Raw genomic sequence first — 7,490 nt, 5'->3', positions numbered from 1 at the left:
ACAGCTGGAAGTAACATTACTGGGCCTACCTGGGGAATAGTCCCAGTAACATAATACTGGCAACAGCCACCTCCAACTTCTTTGAGCTCAGCAGATGCTTATTTGGATCATAATCTACTTTTGAGTCTCCTGGGGATTTTATTTTTAAGATTACTCCAAATTCAGTTTTCTACTTAACATTCTCAAAGCAGACCGGCTATGATTTTGCCCGAACCCACTTCAATACAGTTACATCTGGTACCTGCCTCCAGAAGTCACATATCAACAAGTCTGAAGATTTGCATGTGTAAAACAGGGGGTTCGTTTAAACAGTGCCCTTTAAACCTCCTTTCCTCAGCCTTCAAGGCCTCCATATATTTTATCACAGCACTGTGATGAACAGCAGTTCATAAGCTGCCATGACTTCAGATTCTTCCCTGCAGAGCTGTTTCCTGACAGTGCTCATCCAGCCATGACTGGGAGGTGCAGGATGCACAGCAGAGCAGACTTTCTCATCCCTGCTCCCCCTCAGAAAGCCCTTTGATGCTCCTCCATCAGGGAATTAAGGTTGTGACAATTCTTTGGAGCAGCAGTGCATCAACACCAACACCACCACCACCAGAAGCACACAACCCCCCCGCTGGCTGTCCTGTCCCTGTCCTCAGTAACCTCTGCTTCCTGCCCAAGGTGGCTTGGTTTCCTGTAGCTGCCTTTCCACCAAACAAAGAAGAAACATTTTCTGTTTGTATCTGCTGTCCTATTAAGCCCTGAGCTGTTTATCACCATTGCTACTGATTTTGTCCCTTCCAGGTGGCAGAGAGGTGTCATTGGGGACAGCCCAGCACAGGCACCTACAGCTGGAACAAGTTTGTCACCCCAAAGGTGTCTGGAATGGGAAGGAGCTGTTCGTCCCCTCCTGCACATCCTCTCCTCCTCCCTGGCTGCTGGAGAAGGGTTTCCCTGAGTGCAGACACTGCACAGAAGAGGGACAGTTCTAGCTGGGACCTGGCACTGAACCATAGGATAAGAAGGTGAGAAAGGCTCTCTGGAGAGTCCCTGTCCCGACTACTGTGCCAGGCAGGGCTAACAAGTAGAGCAGGGTGCTGGCATGTGTCAGCCCACCCTGTAGTTCCTGCCCCTGCCACCACCAAGCGTCATGGAAGCCTCTGATCATCACCTCCCACCCAGCACAGAGCAGCAAGGGCGGTCACCATGGCCCTGTAGGACAAATGGGAGCCCTCCAGAACGGGGAATACACTGGCCTGCAGCAGCACAGAGGGGAGCCCAGCCCATGGGTGCCAGGAGGCAGCGCTGGACACCCTCAGCACCATCCCTGGTTGCAGGGAATGGGCACTGCTGCAGGATCAGGCAGGCACCTTGCTCAACAGTGTGGAGGAAGGAGCTTCCAAAAGGTCCTCAGCTCAGCACAGGCCATGGAGCCAGGGCACCTGGGCCAGGGAAGACTCCACCAGCCTTCATGGAAGCATGAGCTTTGTCCCCCACCAGCCCTTAGCACCACCAGCTGTGACTCACCCGCCCCAGTGAAGAGTCGCTTGCAGAATGGAAATGTTGATGAATCACCTGGGCCCCCGCAGTCTCTAGGCTGTTTTGGAACCCCCCTGTGTCACAGTGCCACACTGCCCAGGCAGCTGAGGGGGATGGCACAAGGCCTCCTGGCAGCACTGCATGGCAGAGCCGAGGAGCACAGGCAGGACACAGGGACACTGGGTTAGATGAGCGTTAGTGGAGCACATGGCAGGCAGCTGGGACCTGTTCAGCTTTCCTTGGGCCACCCAAGAACCTGCTGGCAGACCTGTGTCTTCACTGAGCGTGGAGACCCCTGCCAACGACTGTCCAAACCCTGGGCCTCCCCTCAAGCCCCTGGCTCCAGCTCCTTGTTTCAGCCTCCTCATTTACTCCAGGGTGTGTGGCCACACCTTTGCCCTGCTCCCTTTCTGCTGAAAATGTAACTCACAAAGGGCACACGGAGAGTCAGTTCAGACCAGTGTCCCCAGAATACCAGGTACTGAAGGGGAACCTTTTGTATCATCACCATGTTCTCCCTCCTTGCTCTGAATTGTTCCTTACTAAAAAGAAGCTTTTCTCAGTTTCTATTCAGGCTTTCCTTTCCAGCCACTAGCACAGAAATTTAACTTTTGACAGACTTCAGACCACCACCCTCTCCTCAACATGCGCATAAGGACTTGGGTCGATGTATCTCCAGCAGCTCAGGTGGCTCCAGCCAAAGCCACAAAACAAACAGAAGTCCCCACATAAGTCCTCCAGGCCTTCAGGCTTTAAGCTTGATATTGGGGAACTTGCTAACATAGGAAATAAAAGCATTACATCAATTGCAAAACAATTACATTCAATTTCCTTGCAAATTTAAATACAGCGCAATTCAAGGGTCCTGCCTAAAGTGCTGACAGTTTTACCTGCCCTGGCTGGCTGCAGGTTGTATTATGAGTGGGTTTGCATCATTTAAGGGGGAAAATGCCTGTCTACAGACATAGATAGTACTTATTAATGAGTAACGAGTGTCACTTCCCACAAAGACTGTTTCCCACTGCTGGTCGTTTCTAACACCTCAGCCACACATCATCCACTGTACCAGCACAGCCCTGTCTCTTCTCCTCCACAGCCACTTCCAGCCCCTCCTGTGTGCCTCACCCTAACACCTTCCTTCTCACCTTTCTAGGGCATGGAGGGATGCACACCATAGCAGGGGAATGCATGAGGAGGGAAGAATGGCAAGGAGTTGTTTTATCAACCAGCTGCAGCCACAAGGGGAGAGGCAGAGGAGCTGGGAATGAAGGCATGAAGGGGGAAAAAAATGGGTGTGAGGTGTATGGAAGGTGTTGCTTTGTCTTTGTTTCTCACCATCCAAACTTCTTTGAATTGGCAATAAATTACTGTCCCCCAGCTGAGTCTGTTTTGGCAGTGAGGGTAACTGGTAAGTGCTCTATCCCAACCATGCATTTATCCCAACCATGAGCCTTTCCAACTTATTTTCTCACCTCTGTGCTGCTCAGGAGGGGGAGCGAGAGTGGCTGGGTGGCCAAGGGGGAGCTGATTGGGGTCAGCCCACCATAAGTACCCAGCATTGAAATTTCAAGCACAGAGAGTGTGTCCAGCTGGCAGGTGTCTCTTCTATAGCACACTCCCAGTGAGACTCTGAGTACCTCACACAAGGCTCAGCCCTGCTTGCCCCATTCAGCACACAGGGATGCTGAGAGGGAAAAGAAGCATTTCCATCTGTATCTCTGGCAGAAACATATTTGGAGCCCTGGCAGGGCCTTTGGAGACCAGGCAGTGGCCTGGGGAAGGAAGGATTCCCAACAGACACTGCCCAGCTGACCCAGCAGCTCCATGCAAGGCCGAGGGTTTACTGGAAGTCACCACGGAGCCTCACTGCCCAACTGCTCCCTTTTACATTCAGCAAGAGATCACAGAGATACTTCAGGTTCACATTTGTGTTCAATGTACTCTTGGAGACCACAGGAAATTGCACTTTTTAGAAGTAGACCTTCAGGGGAGGAGTAGCAGTTTTTTCCTCTTTTTTTTTCTTTTTTTTGTCACAGAGGAAATTAGAAGTAAAGAATGAGATGAGTAAAAAGCGGTTAAAGAAAGACTGAATTTCCGGACCAGTTACGTGATGAATTCTGCTAGCAGGTGATTCAATGGTTCTGCAAGAGGTTTTCACACCCTAAGAGCAAGAGCAAAGTGTTCAACAGTGGTACCAGCCTTACAGAGGGCACAAACCACTAGACAACAGTTGCAAGAAAACAAAGGAGAGCAGTTTGGTCACAAAAAAAGGTCAATCTTCCAAAGAAGGCTATACAAAGAAGCGACACTTGCCATCTAAGTGATGTTCCTGGAGAGTCAAGGGTTTAAGACAAAACCCATTTGTTTCTTTCATCTAAGGCACATCCTTCCTTCATATAACATCATTCTCTCTCTCTTGGTGTGCTGCTTTGGACCTGGCTGCGGGCTGGTGGAGGGGACAAGCTCACCCCTGTCACCATTTCCACACACACTTCTGGTGCTGGGCCTGACCCCGGCACAGGCACTGCGGGAAATCAGCCGGCTTCTCTTCGGTGCCTCATAAAGCTGGGGTTTACAGGCAATGAGCCGAAACACCGAGAAACGAAAGCCCTGCTACCAAGTGCCAATTTTAGGGTTTGGGTTTTTTTTCAAAGAATTCAGTGGTTATATGGCTGCTGGCAACTCTGCCTTCAGCCACAACGTTCCTAACAGCACTCTTGAGCATGGTAGCCTCGATGCCTGCCACCATGTCCCCATGTTCTCCTGCTTTGTCCCCTCAGTGTATCCTCCAGCTTCCTTCAAGCACCAGGGCTGGATTTTTCCTTACTTTTGTCTGCATGAAGATAAAGGATTGCAGAGGGGGGAACGATTTTGGCTGAAAGGCTGGTCAGGACTTTCAGGTAGAGTCCCATAGGAGAGAGGAATCAGCACCTGGAGGCAGAAGCTCCCAGCGCCACATATGGCCACCACCAGCCCACAGAAAAGAGTCTGGTGGCAACAGAAACCTGTGCAGGTGGTGCTCTGTTCCTTCCAGGGGTCCTGTGCACAGCACTGGCATTTCTCCAGTAGCACTGCAATTCTACCAGCTCTGGAACATGTTAAATCTGTGACTTGGAGAGCTCTGGACACATGGATGCACAGACTGGCAGATGGATCTCACCCTGTCTTGCTACTAAACACCCCCCTGTGCAGAATAAAATGCATATGATGACAAAATAAACTCTTCAAGGGCAGGGAGACAGGACCTCAGGATGGTTCAAACTGGATTAAGAAATTACCATCCCCTTCTTTCCATTGACAGCCTTATCTGTCACCTCCTCCAGCCCAGCAAGCAGGGTCTCCACAGGATGTGAGTGGGAAATTTCAAGCAAAATGTTCATTTCCTTTTGCTGCTTAAGGATAAACCAGTCAGCCAACCCACCCTCACTCAAACCAAGTGCAGCAACGGGATTTAACTACTGAATGTGCTGAGTTCCTCCCAGTCCTTCACTGCTGATATCAAGCAGGGAATTTGAGAAAATTGCATCCTCTTTGTGCATTTTTGATCCTCCGTGGTTTGGATTTCTCTTTCAGGACTGTAATGAAAGTTAAAGCTTGAATACCTGTTGTTCATACAGAAACCATATTAGGAGACAGAAATGTTCCTCTCTGGTGCCTTTTTCTCTGGCATACTTTGCCTCTGTGTTGACATAAACCTCACACTAGTGAGGAGAGAGAAACATCAGGAGAAATGCATGTCCCCAGCACAGAGCTGAGGCGAACATGCAGTCCAGTTCTGATAGTCATTCAGATGGCTCAAAAGGCCAGCTATTCCCCTGCCAGTGCAGGTTTCCAAGCTGAAGGCCCCAGGGAATTAGATGACCAGTTTCAGTCCCCAGGAATGACAATGGGGAACCAAAAGAATCCCCAACACAAAAGGAATCTGGACAGGGAGACTTTTTCAACTGTTGTTGAAGGAAACTGGTTGTGGAATATGGGGAAAAGAGAGAGAGATGTAAAATATCTATGATGGTTTGTAAGGGGGGAGAGAAGCTGATTCTCTCATAGAGAGGGCTGAGTTGTACAGACTGTGCTGAGGAATGAGGAGGCAGCTGAGGGAGAGGAAAGCATGTTGTGGTTTGATATTTCGCCTGGAGCTTTTAGTGCCTTTGCTACCCAGAGGAATGAGCAGCTTATTTTCAATAAAACCTGTGAGCCTCCAGAGCAGAAAGCCTGTGTGCCTGTTCGCACAGCTGCTGAGAGCTTGGCAGGGGCAGCCAGCCGGACCAGTGCCTATGGGTAGGATCCTAAAGCAGCATTGCTGGTCACACCACAGGCTGGGGACTCAGCATCTCTTCCCAGCCACCTGGCAGAGACACCCTTGCAGGCACTGCCAGCCACCTCCTGCACCACAGGCTGTAGTCCCACATCTCCTGGGACAGGTCATGTGCAGGGAGCAGAACACCTGGCTCTCCTCATTACCCCAAGAGATGAATCAGCAACAAGCCATCAAGCTTCTCTTCTTCTTTTCCCTTTTTTTTTAGTAAATAAAATCAACCAGAAATTCGCATGCAACTTGCAGCAAAATTACTCCTCTTTTACTCATCTCATCCTCTCCTCTGCCTTGAACCTCAGTCACTTAGTCACGCCTAAAATTACACTTCTGTAACCATGATGTAATACACCCATGTGTCAGAGCACTAGGGGAATAATAGCAGTATCTATGTTTACCCCTCTTCCTTTTTTCCTGTCTCTAACCACTAGACAATGCTCCTTCCCAATCTGGTAAAATTTGCCAGAGTCTGTGCAGCTCCCTGGGCTGGAAGAAGTGACCCCACACAAGAGATTGTAACAGAAACTCAGGGATCCCAAGGCTGGCTTCAGGTAAAAAAAAAAAAAAGAGGTAAAGGGAGATTTAAAAAATAAAAAAAAGAAAACAATAATCAGCCTCCAAAAAAGCAGCCAAAGCACCAATAAAACTTGTCAGATCCAATAGAAGGTTGCTGCCTGCACTCACAGGATTTGAGTGGCTTCAGACGTATCAATTCTTCCATTCTTACTCACGCTCTCTCTCCTCCCGGGAGGCTACAGAAACAGTCCCATCTCACACCTCTCACCAGTGCCAGCACCAGCTCTCTGCCTGAGCTGTGAGGTTTCCCAGCCAAGCTGTGTATCCAAGGAAGCCTGCCAAGAGTGAGTCCATGCTGTGGCTCCATTTCTTATCCCCACACCCTGATGCACCCACCAGGGATCAGCTGGGGATCGGCCACTGCTCCTTCTGCTTTTGCTTTACCTTTGCTGTGCGCTAGCCACCTTCCTCCCATCCTGAGTGGCCATGGACTGGGGAAGAGTCAGTATACATGGATGCAACAGGCAGTACTGGTGAGAGAGATGCTGGCCATAGCTGTGCAGGGAACATTCCTCCCTCCCTGACCAGGATTCCCTCTGCTTCCACTGCGCTTTTGCCGTGGAAGCAGCAATTGCCCTGCCCATACAGTCTGGTCTGTGATGCAGCCCCTTCTGCCACCTTGGTTACAGAACATCCTGAGGCTGCACAAGGTTTGCAAAGCACTGGCACCTGGTCTCCCTTTTCCTCCACCAAGGCATGTAAAAAGGATACAGCATCTAATACACATCAACCACAAAAGAGGCCATATCTCTGCCAAGCAGCTCTCTGAGCTTGGCCACAAAGCAGAATAAATATTTGCCATGCAGAACCCTGATTTGGCCAGCTGCACATCCAGACACATGGGCATCTTCTGGGGAGGGTTCAGCTGCCCACACTGTCTGTGTCCTGGGCAGTGGAAGCAGACCAGAGACTTCTTATCAGGAGATGATCTGGGCTTGTCACTTCTTGTCAGCCATGTTCTCTGCAGCGGGGGTGTCTCTGGAGCCCTGTTAAGTAGTGCTGAAACCCTGAGGCACCTCCACACTTGACCCAGGCTGCTCGGTCAGGAGAGAGGATGTCAGCTCAGACCACTGCAACC

The sequence above is a fragment of the Corvus kubaryi genome, unplaced genomic scaffold (genome assembly GCF_017639235.1).
Source record: "Corvus kubaryi isolate FWS band 111438036 unplaced genomic scaffold, C.kubaryi_AGA036_p1.0 37334, whole genome shotgun sequence".
Classification (NCBI taxonomy): Eukaryota; Metazoa; Chordata; class Aves; order Passeriformes; family Corvidae; genus Corvus; species Corvus kubaryi.
The sequence above is the reverse complement of the archived record's forward strand: the minus strand, read 5'-3'. Positions refer to the sequence as shown.